Genomic DNA, 13242 nt, shown 5'->3' with positions numbered 1-13242 from the left:
TGCCACCCAAGGCTGTGTCCAAACCACGCCACCCAAGGCTCTGGCCTTGGAACTCACGAGGGATGGAGCATTCACAACCTCCCTGGGCAACCAATTCCAGTGCCTCATCACCCGTACAGTAAAAAACTTCCTCCTTATATCCAATCTAAACTTCCCCTGTTTAAGTTTTAACCCATTACCCCTTGTCCTAACACTACAGTCCCTAACGAAGAGTCCCACCCCAGCATTCCTATAGGCCCCCTTCAGATACTGGAAGGCTGCTATGAGGTCTCCACACAGCCTTCTCTTCTCCAGGCTGAACAGCCCCAACTTCCTCAGCCTGTCTTCACATGGGAGGTGCTCCAGTCCCCTGATCATCCTCGTGGCCCTCCTCTGGATTTGTTCCAACAGTTCCATGTCCTTTTTATGTTGAGGACACCAGAACTGCACACAGTACTCCAGGTGAGGTCTCACAAGAGCAGAGTAGAGGGGCAGGATCACCTCCTTCGACCTGCTGGTCACGCTCCTTTTGATGCAGCCCAGGATACGGTTGGCTTTCTGGGCTGCAAGCGAACACTCCTACCTCATGTTCATTTTCTCATCGACCAGCACCCCCAAGTCCTCCACAGGGCTGCTCTGAATCTCTTCTCTGCCCAACCTGTAGCTGTGCCTGGGATTGCTCCAACCCAGGTGTAGGACCTTGCACTTGGCATTTCATAAGGTTGGCATCAGCCCACCTCACAAGCATGTCAAGGTCCCTCTGGATGGCATTCCTTCCCTCCAGCGTATCAACCAAACCACACAGCTTGGTGTCATTGGCAAACTTGCTGAGGGCGCACTCAATCCCACTGTCCATGTCAGCGACAAAGATTTTGAACAAGACCGGTCCCAACACCAATCCCTGAGGGACACCACTCGTTACTGGTCTCCAGCTGGACATTGAGCCATTGACCACAACTCTTTGTGTGTGGCCATCCAGCCAGTTCTTTATCCACCGAGTGGTCCATCCATCAAATTGATGTCTCTCCAATTTAGAGACAAGGATGTTATGTGGGACAGTGTTGAACGCTTTACACAAGTCCAGGTAGATGACATCAACTGCTCTACCCCTGTCCATCAGTTCTGTAGCCCCATCATAGAAGGCCACCAAATTGGTCAGGCAGGATTTCCCCTTAGTGAAGCCATGCTGGCTGTCACCAAGCACCTTGCTGTTTTTCATGTGCCTTAGCATGCCTTCCAGGAGAATTTGCTCCAAGATTTTGCCAGGCACAGAAGTAAGACTGGTCTAATTTCCTGGGTCATCCATTTTCCCCTTCTTGAAAATGGGGACCTCAACCAAGCTACAGAATATGCAAAAAGATTTTAGCCATCACCACCTGGTTTCTCTGATGCTGGGACAATGGGGCCGATGGTCACGAACTAGAAGGTACAGAAGCCAAGCAGCTAGGATCACTTGCTAGAGAAGGGGGATTTGACAAAGCAATTGCAAGAGAGAAAAAGTCCCTCAGCCTTTGGAAGTGGCTCTTGGCAGCTGTGAAAGAAAGGTTTCCGTACAAGGACGATGTTACGAGTTGTTTGGCCAAGTGGACTACTTTAGACAAAGTGTCCTGGGTTCAGCATCCAGTCTCTGAGGGAATCAGCCATCGTAGAGATGATCTATCACATCAAGCTGAATAACGGGGATATACCCATAGACCCAGACGAAGTTGAATGTACACAACCCATGTGGCGAAAACTTACACGGAATGCACCGTCATCCTATGCCCATTCATTGGCAACAGGAACTTGGAATGACACAGTACCACTAACAGTGGATGAAATGGTTCATAAACTCCGAGAGTTTGAAGACAATCTCACCCCTTTCATCACCTCAGCTGTGCAAAAACTGTCCCAGGACCTCAAACAATTGAGAGACGATCTATCTGATCTATCCAGCTCCTCACGTGTACCAACACACGTCTCAGCTATTAACAAAAGGCACCCTACTGTTCGAGAGAGAAGATACAGAAGGTATACGCCATGGGCCACCCTATGGTTTTACCTGTGGGATCACAGAGAAGACATGAGAAAGTGGGATGGAGAACCTACCTCAGCTCTGCAGGGACGAGTGTGTGAATTGAAGATGAGAACAAAGGTCAAAGCTGATCATTCCATGAAAGCTGCAGATTCAGTCTCTGGTGAGCAGGTTCCCAGATGGAGTGCAAGAGATGATTTTACTCTAGCTCCTGTGATAGAGAAGAATAATCCCTTTCTTTAAGACTTCAACATACATAAGCTTATGGATGAAACAAGTGGCATGAGACTCAACAGTAAAAATAAGCGTTTTATTCCCAAAATATATGAGGCTATATTCTCTTCCCTTGTTATTCCCCTTATTATTATTGGTGGTAGCAGCAGTGATCTGTGTTATACCTTGGTTACTGAACTGCTCTTATCTCAACCCGTGGGAGTTACATTCTTTTGATTCTCCCTGTCCCTCCGTGAGTGGTGGGGGGCGGGGGGGGTGTGTGGAGAAAAGGGGGGAGTGAGCGAGCAGGCTGTGTGGGTTACTGACTGCACTTAAACCACGACAATAGTAAAACTACAGCTCTTCCTATCTGACTTCCTCAGGAATGGCTAGTTTCTATGCAGTATGTTATTTCCATAAGCTGAGGAGTGTCAGTTTGGATTCCCCAGTCATCTCTAGGAACTCCTGGAAAATTGTTGGAGTCATCATTCCATAACGAGAGAGAAGTACCAAGATAACTAAAGTCTTACAGTATCTTTTTCACTTTGTCCTATCAGGATGCACAATGAAATGTTCACACTGGCTTCATGGGGCCCTCAAGCAGCACTCTAACTAAACAGTCTGGTACAGCTGTTCATCAGTTATGAGGATCTACTGCCTGGCAGAGCTTTTTCAATCCCTTTAATTTTGTTCCAAGATAGTTTCAGATAACGTTATCTCATGGGGGTATGTTGAATCATGATGCAGATAAAGACAGGGTGCAGGATAAGTGACATAAGGAGAAAATGCTGACAGAGCTTATGAGACAGCTGTCATGCCTGAGGCCATCCTATGTAGTGTCCCTTAAGATTTGGCTTTCTAGTCTGGGTTGTCTTTAATGGAATGAAACTCTAAAGGAGACTGACACAGTCCTGGGTAACCAGTTTTGAAAATCAGGTAATTTACTATCTGAAAGAACCCATGTTCTAAGTCATGCTGCTCACATCAGACTCCCTGGCTTACAATACCAACAACCAATATTGTAAAGCTTCACAGCATTGAAGTGTCATGATCACTCTCAAAGAACCTTTTCTTAAATATTTGGTTTCACATTAGAATCACAATAAACGCTTTTCTTTTTAGAGGTTTACATGAAGATTCAATGTATTTTACATGTAACTTGAGTTTTACACACTGAACTTAATAAATATTAAAATCCCTTGCCATTCGACACATCAAGATGGCACTTACCCACTATTGGTTAGTGGGCACTACCACATCCTGAGGTGCACTTCCGGATCTTAACAAGGGTAATGAAACTTCAAAGCTGGAAAGAGAAGGACGATATCTGTAAAAACAGAGTAAGGAGCTGGGTGATCAGATGGTGTTGGTGGTATGGCATGTGTCACATCAGAACTTCAGAACGATGAACCAGTTTGTTAGAAACAATATTGTATTGAAATGGCATAATAGTAGAAAGATATATATACATTCAGAAACTTTTCTTTCTATCAAAGTGGCGGTCAGGAAGTATAGGTATGTATCAGCTTTGGCAAAGTTCTAAACAGATCTTGGGCCTGGATTTAATAACTGATGTAAAATTCTTAGGTGACATCTTCATTTAGTATGTATGTGCAGCATTACTCCAGTAGAGCTAAGGCAATACACAATACCTGATAAATTTGGCACAGCTGATCTGCAAAATACCGCATTACCTAGACAAAAGCAATTTTTAGGAAGGCCAGATTTGTAGGGTGAATATTTTTTTATTCCAAAATTGTGATCAGTGGTCACTATGTGAAGCTGTAAGTTATTAACCATTTCTACATGCTGTTCTTGGCACACTAGTTGAATATGGGTGACTGTGTGCAATGAGGTGCTGATCTTTGCTGAGGTGATTGCAATGGAACTGGTTCTAAGCCTCATCTTTGTAATGGATTGTAACAAATATGCTGTTTCTCACAACTCATGGTAGGAAAAAGGCATGTTGAGAGGAATGTTACTTTATCATGTTAAAAATCCTGCTGCTCTCAAGAGGCGTTCCCTTGCCTGTCATATCACTTAGAGATTCAGGAATTTCTATCTTTAAGCCTTGTCTGGTAACAAAGTTAGCTACTGTGAGGTAAGAATTGAATATTCAACAGTAATGCTTGGAAAAAGGGACCAATACCAGGCACCTTTACCAAATGCAATCCAACATGAAGCAAGGAAAATGCAGGTGCAGACAAGATTTTACAAAGAGGTTGCCTTATCTTTTAGACAACTTGATGCTGGACATAGTAACCTCTTTGCACAACTCTATTCTTTGTATGTCCCAAGCTACTCCTTGTTTCCTTCCTCTTTGTCTACAGTATGCCTCTGTCTCTGTCTTTTCCCTCCCTGAGCTCAGGCCTCCATAACTCCAAGCTGGACATGCCTTTGTTGGGCTTGCTTCCTTGGTTTGTCTGACTGCATACTCTGGCAATGTGGGAGTTTGGATGCCTTCTCTTCTCCCACTAGCTCTTTTTCATTTATATACTTCTCGTATCTCTCAATTGTACCTTGAACTGTCTCAGATTTCAGTCTTAAATGAGCTTTTCCTGTTCTCTGTCTGAGACAAAATAATCTAACTTTAGAAATCATAAAATACAATAAATGCAGTTTCCTACCTTGTAAGATGCAGACTCCTCTGAACCTCAATATCTGTATATGTAGATAGAGAGATATATCTCCTCTTAATATTACAGATAGGCTTGGATTAAGCATAGTTTTTCTAATAATTTCCTCAAATTTTTACAGTGCAACCACCAATTAGCCTTGAAAGTTATGCATCTTTACATTAAATTGTCAATTGAGCTATAGTTTATAAAGCATTTTTACAATCTGCAGAGCATAGTCTCTTTAGAGAAAAAGAAGGAAGTGCAATAAGTGAAATGCTTTGTGTTACCCTAGAGTTTTCAAAATGGAAAAGTGAACCTGTAAATTTCATAGATATTTAAAAATGAACATAGATTCTTTACAGGCCCACGTTGTAAATTATTCATTATCCAAGAAATGGAAAAATGTCATTTAAGTGTCAGAAAGATTATACTTTGAGATGCAGTGGGCGTGTCCATAATGCTGTGCTAAACCACACCAGATAAAAGTGAATCAAAAATTATATAACAACACAAAAGGATTAAAACACCCTTCAGAAATTTCAGGGTGACTGCTTTACCTTTACATGTCAAGAAAAAATCATGAACTAAAACTAAACCTACATATTTCTCTGGTATTAAAAAAAAATCATCTGAGAATAAACAGCCTGTAAAAAATACTCATGATAAGAGTAACAAGTTGGTTTGAAGACTTCAAAGTAGCTAATACCAGTTTCTGATGTCACAGATTGCAGGTCTGTTTCTCCAGTGGTACTGATAAACTAATAAGAATCTGGTTTAATGCCATGACTTTTCGAAGTGTAATCATAGAGACTTGCTTGTAAGGAGCCAAAAGACTCTTACAAAACACAGTCTTACATTGTTTATATCACTTTTGTCCTAGTTCAGTTTAAAGTTTGATAATGACAATGGGTGGTGGCATGCACAGGTTCATAGGCCAAAAAAGTGCAGGGGTCACTACCTAACACTGCTGAGCATATTTTTTTAGATGCTGTCACTTACCCAAAGCTACTGCTGCTCTAACAGGAACAGCAGGGTAACTTGAAACATGAGCCAGCCCACAGGCTGCCTTTACTGATAGATAATGGAAACTAATCTAAACTAATTATAATCTAACAAACCCTTTGTGTACTATGCCTTGCCCTAGTGTGAATATGGTTAGAGAGGTTTGTTAACGTAAACATGGTGTAAAATGTCCTGCTGTTTAATCATCAAACTGATTTGAAATTCTGCCAAGAAACTTCTGTGAAAAGCATAAACTTTGATTTTCCAACCAGGTCTTTCTGTTATACTTGTGATGTTTTATTTGAAGAATCAATTAATGATTCTTTCTCTCCCCATCTGCTATGAATCATTTCAAAGCACAGAAGTGCTTTGTGTATCATTCCAAAAAGGAAGTGCTTTGTGTGTTTTCAGACAGCAGCTCAACCAGCAAATTAAGATTTGACTTTACATTTGAAATACAGTGTATTTGCCTTTGAAGTTTGTGCACCTTTAGATGAGTGCTGCAAATAGAAATTTAAATTAGTTTCTATTAGTTTTTTCTCTGCTGTGTAAAGCAGCTAGCCTATGCTCAAGATCCTGCAGATTGTGTCAGGATGAGATACTGATGATAGAATCAATGTATCTTTGATGCAATCTTGTTTACATGCAAAAAAGACAACGTTTAGTTTCTCCCAGTATATTAAGAACAAATAACAGAAAGCAACTACCAGTTCTAAAGCAGACGTTTCAGACAGGGCTGCATGTTAGTGTGACGTGCCTTGCACAGCCTCCCTGAACTTCCACCACTGCATTTGTAGTATTTTACACTCAGCATCTGCTCTGGGACAAAATACACTTCTACTCAGATGGAGAAATGTGGGTAAAGACTAGAGAACAGTTCACACCATGGCCCTGCCCTTTCATGGGCACAATTTATGCAATATCTCAGTTCTTAAGGCTTTTTCGTCCTGCAAAGAATGAGGCCTCAGAACTTCATGCACCCTTCCAACCCCTTGTAATACCTGCATACCCTGCTCCATCATCTTACAAAAATACATGATCAACAAGCATTAGAACAGCCACCTCATTTACATGCACCTTTGGCAAGGTAAGGTATACACATAATAGGTGATGAGGACCTTTATCAAGATTTAAAAATGCCACTTTCATGCCTTTCACTCTGATGACAAGAATATTGGCCAGCTGCAGTAAGAGAGACAGCAAATGATCCACCAGAGGTTGTTTTCGTATAAGATAACAAGTGCTTATTCAACTTCAGCAAACTGAAAACAACCCATGAGGGTGGTATTTTCAGTTTTCCAATCTACACTGAGCTACAGAAGATTTTTAGAATTGCTCCACAATCCTTTGGGCTGGGTCCAGCCACCAGTTCTCCATCTTGGCCTCTTCTGGCAGTGAGACAGACAAAGGATGCAGGGAGGGCTTTGCCTACAAGCCACCAGTGCCAGCCTCTCCCCTGCCCCCTGAAGCAGCACTGGCCAGTTAGCAGAGTACTGCGCATTGGAGCTGAGATGATGAGTACTGGCTGGGAAAAAACTCCTAAAGTTAGATATTTTTTTTCTTCCCAGTCTTATTCATGCAGTATGAAAGTGGAAGTCCACAGGACAGAAGTCCAGTGGCTTGTACTGCTTTGACTGCAAGGCAGCAGCAACAGGTGCTTATTTTGATAAGAAAGTATGTCACCGCCTAGGTTATACCCAGTCACATCATGCATAGTCATAGGGCTGACAGGGTGCCCATTCTCCCAAGGAATTCCATCTGGAGGTAAGCAGTTGAGTGATGCTCTGCTCCCTACACACCACAAATATAGTGTCATGCTCCTGAAAAAAATGTTCCATGCTCCTGTTGTCAGGTCATTCAGGCTCCACCAGAATATGCCATTTCCTTTGCATTCACATCTGCAAGCAGGTGCCAAATCACTACATCCACTGCTCCTGACCAAGCGGTTCTGCAACTGCAAGCAAATGCAGCCCATGCATTTACACAAAGATAGTGTCCTTGAAATGTGCGTGCCTGAGTAGGATGTGTCTGGGGAACCTCCAGTAAACTGCACCTCTCCAAACACTACTAGGAACAAACATCTTTGCCTCCACAAATATCTGTGATGGAGATGCTGACTTTCATGGTTCCTCTGCTTCCTTCAGGTCTTAAACCAAGAAGTACTGTGAACAGCTCAAAAGGACTGACTTATCATTTCCCTGATGGAACTGGCTTAAGCAGTGTTATTTGGATAAGCAGGTGAATCAGTGGCAGGCTCTGCAAGAATACCTCACTGCAACTTCCAAGATTAAGTGTAGATCGTAGATTCACAGAATAGTTTGGGTTGGAAGAAACCTTCAAAGGTCATCTACTCCTGCAATGAGCAGGGCATCTTCAACTAGATAAGGCTGCCCAGAACCACAGCATGTGGATGGTTCTGATACCGTCAGTCTGTCATGGTATCTTCAGTGTGTCACCACTGGTGACAGCAGCACCATGGCTGTGCAGCAAGTGCAAGGGAGAAGTTTAGGAGCTCTGCTAGGCCTGAGTCTTAACACAGGTCATGTGAAGAACTTCTCATACAAGTTTCTGTTTACAGTCTAGATCAGGTATCAGATGACTAAATGCTGTCATACTGTTGGCTGTTCAGTGGCTTACACAATACACTACTGTGTTCAACCCAGTTATAGCAGACAGTCTATTTCAAAGTGCTACCTCTGTGTGCAGTTTCAGCAAACTCGAAATGTTGAAAAAGATACACAGTTCACCTTTCTGGCTCCTAGAATTAATCCTGATCTTTTGTTCCTTTTCTCTATGTTCAGTGGGTAAATAGAGTAGCACCTGTAGGCCTATCACCCTCGTACCTTCTATCAGTATTAAAATATATTTTTTAAAAAACCAGCTCAGTGTTAAAGAGATGACTCATAATGCTGCAGCATCAGTTAGCTGCCTTGAAAGAGATGTTAATGTCACCATTTTGATTTTCGTTACCAAACAATAAGAAGGTAAGGGCTAAAAGTGTCTTGCACATTTTATATCACATTTTATATTTTTTAAATATAAATAAGCTACAGAGATTGGTGTGTCTGTGCTGTACTTCCAAAATTCCATTTTAATATAGATTTGAGCCCGTATTTCATATAGAAGCAATAGAACAAAATTTAAGCTATTGTGCTTGTTTATTTATTTAGGGTTTTGTCCCCAAATATGGTTGAGATAATATGCACAAAACTCTGCCTCAAAGCTTACAGCTTAAGGATCAAACCTCTACTACTTCTATGAACATGAGTAACAGGGATAAGTAGATTAGTAGTCCTCTTGAGTTCAAGGACAGATAAAGTGCTTAAACATTTGTTGTATTGTACTTCATCTGCATAAGTGTTTGCATACAAGCCATACACTGTATAAAGATAAATTATACAGTACACAGTAAAGAAAGATGTGACAGAAAAGTTAAACACAGAAAAATATATAAGCAATGCACATAAGCAATATACATGTTTTTTCAAGCACATGTATGGAACAAGAGAACAGCCTTGATATAAAAGTAAGTTACAATTAGTATCGATGAACCATACAGTTTGGAAATAAGGTTTAGCTCTATTTTCTTTTTTTTTTTGTCTGTTTAGCAACTACTGATTCTTCTTTTTTTCTCTGTTTTCTATATACATGCCACACAGATAACTGCAATAATGTACCTTAACATTCTGTATTCAACCTATCTAGAAGGGGGCTTTAAGATACTAAGTTTTGAATAACCATTTTTGTTCTTGGATTTTTTTCACTTATTACATATCCTAAGTATAGATAGTGTGCTAAGTTTTGTTTTATTTTGTTTTAAAACAGGAAAAGACTCTTTGCTTGTTAGAGCATTAGGTTTCAATCTGGCTGAATTTTCTTCCTTCTCTGAAATGGATTTTTACTTTCCATTTCATCATAGTGCCTTAAGAGTTTTATGGTATGGGTTAATACACGAATAAAGTAAAAATAATTCAAAATATTATTACAACAGTATTCTCCAGAAAATAGGATTACAGCTACATCAAGCCCAGTATCTTGACTTTGATAGTGGTCAATAATGCATACCTAAGGAAGATGCATACCTAATTTCACACCTAAATTCAGAGCAGACATTGACAAAAGCTTAGCTGGGATATTCTTCCTGTATTCCATGACCTGTGGTTAAGGAACTTTGGAGCTAAGGGTGATTTCTTTGCTTGTAGAGGTTAATGTAAAAACTGATACTCAAGTGGACTTTATCTCGTATAACTGCAGTTTGCAGCATATCATATGGTTTCCACTAGTTATCTCCTAAACTAGTTTACTTGGGGAACTGTCTATCCAGACAAAAACCAAGAACTTTGCATGGATTGCTTTATCAAGATGCCAGTTCCAAAGCTAATATATTTAAATACAACTAAACTATCATTATATTGGAATGCAATCTACAAACACAGACATTCCTTTCATCCTAATTCCATAAATATATATATTTTTGAGACAAGCATCTTAGAAGAGTGTTCCAAATACAATTAATTAGCAGTTACCAGCAGTGTCTTCTCCCAGAGAAGGGTCAGACTACACAGTATATGCAGTGAAAAAATACAAGACAAATTAAAAGCACTCAGGAGCTTGCATTATGGGCTCTAAGTCTAAATGTACAATTAAAATAGAGCATTCACATTTGCTAAAACTGAACTGTGAAAAGCTATGGGTTTTGTTTCAAATTGATTAGTCAATGTGTGGGATTTGGATTGTGAGGGAAAAAAAGTAGTGACCGGTTCAAACACAGTTTAATATTTATGTAGCTTCTCTTTTAATCAGTACGAAGACAGGTTTTTGGGACTGCGAGTATTTAGGATCAGAATTTCTGGAGAGAACGAGAAAAATCTATAAAAACAAACAAAAAAATCATCCAGAGCAGGGTATATTGTATGGTATATTGCTATATCATACCTATTGGCGTATTTTTAGTATGCAAAGACAGAAGCACATTACAATCTGAACATAGGCTGAAGGTGTTTCTCACTACAGAAAGAAAAGAGAGGATTTTAAGCAGCTAAAAGGAAGATGAACAGGCATCAGTTACTAGAACTTGGTGTGATTTCCAGACAGACTGATCTAGCAGAAGAAAACTGCCATTAAAAACAAATAGTTACTACTACTAAAATATGTGAAAAGATGATGGTAGCTAATGACCATCATTAGCATTCTCTACTGATAGATTTGCATTATAGAAATCTCTATTGTCATAATACTTGTCTTTGTAAATTAACCAACTTTGATATGGAAATTTGGTATACAAGGCTAATTTTGAATCTGTTAAGTACTTCAAACTGCAGATATATGAGATATGCAATCATCATGTCCATGGGAAAATTGTCAGAAATAATGCAAGTTCACTGGAGCATGAAAATACAAGACTGGAAAGAAGTGAGACTTCCCTGCTTGACATCAAAAATACAGTTTACCAGAAATCATATAAAAGAATATGAAACTCTCTATAAAAACCAGCAAATCTGTGTCCTCCTGATCAAACAATAAACATGTTTGGAGTTTTTCATTTGGTGGTTTGGTTGTTGTTTTTTTTTTCCTGTTTACTGGAAAGTTTTAAGCCCAAACATTCTGAGCAGACCCATTATTACAGAATATTTTCCACTCCCTTTGAAGAAGGAAACTCTTGTGATCAGTACTTGGTTTCAAACCCAAGGCAAAACAAAAAAAAAGTGTGTGCATACATATATATAACATAAGTGCATTAATTCCATGGTTGAGCACATAAAGCAAACTGTTCTCCATTGAAGAGTTATTTCAAGACTGCATAAACGTAACAGAATAAAAGACAGTCCAAAAAGAATATCTTACAGTTCAAAGAATAGAATGATTTGCATGTGACTTTTCCATGGTTACTAAGTATACAAAAGAAAATACGCAAACCAGTGTATTAAGTGGGCACTGTTTGAATATAATCTACGTATAGTAAAAATAGCTAAGAATATTAACAGAAATGCCTCTACCTTCAATGGCCTTGGGTTCATAAGCTCTGCAGAAGTCACATACCTCAAATATCTTAAACAGGAATAGAGAGGACACCATGCTTACAGATGGCCCTTTTTGCTCCTGATAGACATTTATTTTTGATGGACAACTAATTTCTGACCATGTTGTGGTTTACCATTATAGTAATTAGCAGCTTCAGTGAAGAAGTCAAAGTTTGCCCAGTTTTCAGTTGTGCTCAAAGGGCTTTCATTGTAGCCTATTAATGAGAAATTTTGGGGGCAGTTTTTTGCTCTGGGTCTGTATATTGCTCAGCATCAAGAAATGCCAATATATAGGAAGGGCTCTTCAGGATTACTGCAGTGAGATGTAATCTCTTACCTGCACTGAACACTTGTCCTGTAACTAAAACATAAGCATATGTTTTCAGTTATAGATTGAAACTTCTGCTGAAATAACCTCAGTACCACATATCATGTAATAACATTTAGAATTAATTCATTAAATCTTTTTTTTAATAAATCAGAATACATTTGTGGCTTCTTTGAAACAGCTTACGAATATTGTAAGTAACTTGACTGCTGGTGTATTTACTGCATGAGTAAATAATAATAGGTAGATGCAAGACAAATAAATAACCAGGAAAGATGAGAGGTAAGCCTCCAGTACTTAGCTAAATATTAGCAATGAGCATTCTGTGAACACAGGATACTAAGATTATTAATAAGATAGGCAGATTTCCTTAGATGTTTGGGGTTTATTGTTATTCTAGGCAAGGCTGTTTTAATAAGACTGTATGATTTCTATATGGATCGCTTTTAAGAAACTCAACAGGAATAAAGTTTCCAAAACCAAACAGCCAAAATAGATTGAATTGTAGCCCAAAACTTCAACTGCATAAGAGGACGCACTGTTAAGCTTAAACGCAGAGAGGTAAAAGCGTTAAAAGGAAGAGACGAGTGATGATGTGCAGATGTGGAGCATTACCTGCAGCTGTGACAATAGCATCCTTGACTCTGTAACTGAAGACAAATGAATGTTGCTGCTACTGTAGCAGAGGCAGGGAGTGGGGGAGAAGGCTGCTCTCTTGGGGTGTGTGGGTGGGGTGAGAAGGCATTTACTTCTGCAGAGAAAGGGAGGCACTGGGAAGATTAGGCAACTGCTGCTTTAGAGGAGGAACAATTACTCTTTCATAGGATGTCTCCAGTCAGAAGGGTATATAAAAGGCAACAGAAAGCATGATCCTGGTCTGGCTTGAAGCACAAGATTAAATAAGGGATTAATATTCTGCGTTTGTCAAAAGTAGGAAGAGTAATATTTTTTTGCAGAAATTCCCTTTGTGGTGATTTTAGGTGGGACAGAGTTAACTTTCTTTACAGTAGCTAGTGTGGGGCTACGTTTTAGATTTGTGCTGAAAACAGCGTTGACAATGCAGAGGCA

The 13242-nt window shown here is 39.8% G+C and overlaps 1 protein-coding gene across 3 annotated transcripts in view; it reads right to left on the bottom strand.

The window, feature by feature from the left end:
* The window catches only part of DGLUCY (D-glutamate cyclase), a 184154-nt gene that overhangs the window by 31114 nt on the left and 139798 nt on the right, over positions 1-13242 (bottom strand). The window contains exon 1 of one of the 3 annotated variants that reach the window (XM_057413384.1): positions 3437-3487. The exons of the other annotated variants lie outside the window; for them this stretch is intronic. The gene's annotated coding sequence lies outside the window, so the exon portion shown is untranslated. Of the gene's footprint in view, positions 1-3436; positions 3488-13242 lie in introns of those variants that run through there. 3 annotated transcript variants of the gene reach the window in all.

The sequence above is a fragment of the Pezoporus wallicus genome, unplaced genomic scaffold (assembly GCF_028554395.1).
Source record: "Pezoporus wallicus isolate ANWC-B61680 ecotype Strahan unplaced genomic scaffold, APGP_CSIRO_Pwel_v1 contig_3017, whole genome shotgun sequence".
In the NCBI taxonomy this organism is placed as follows: Eukaryota; Metazoa; Chordata; class Aves; order Psittaciformes; family Psittacidae; genus Pezoporus; species Pezoporus wallicus.
The sequence above is the reverse complement of the archived record's forward strand: the minus strand, read 5'-3'. Positions and strand labels throughout refer to the sequence as shown.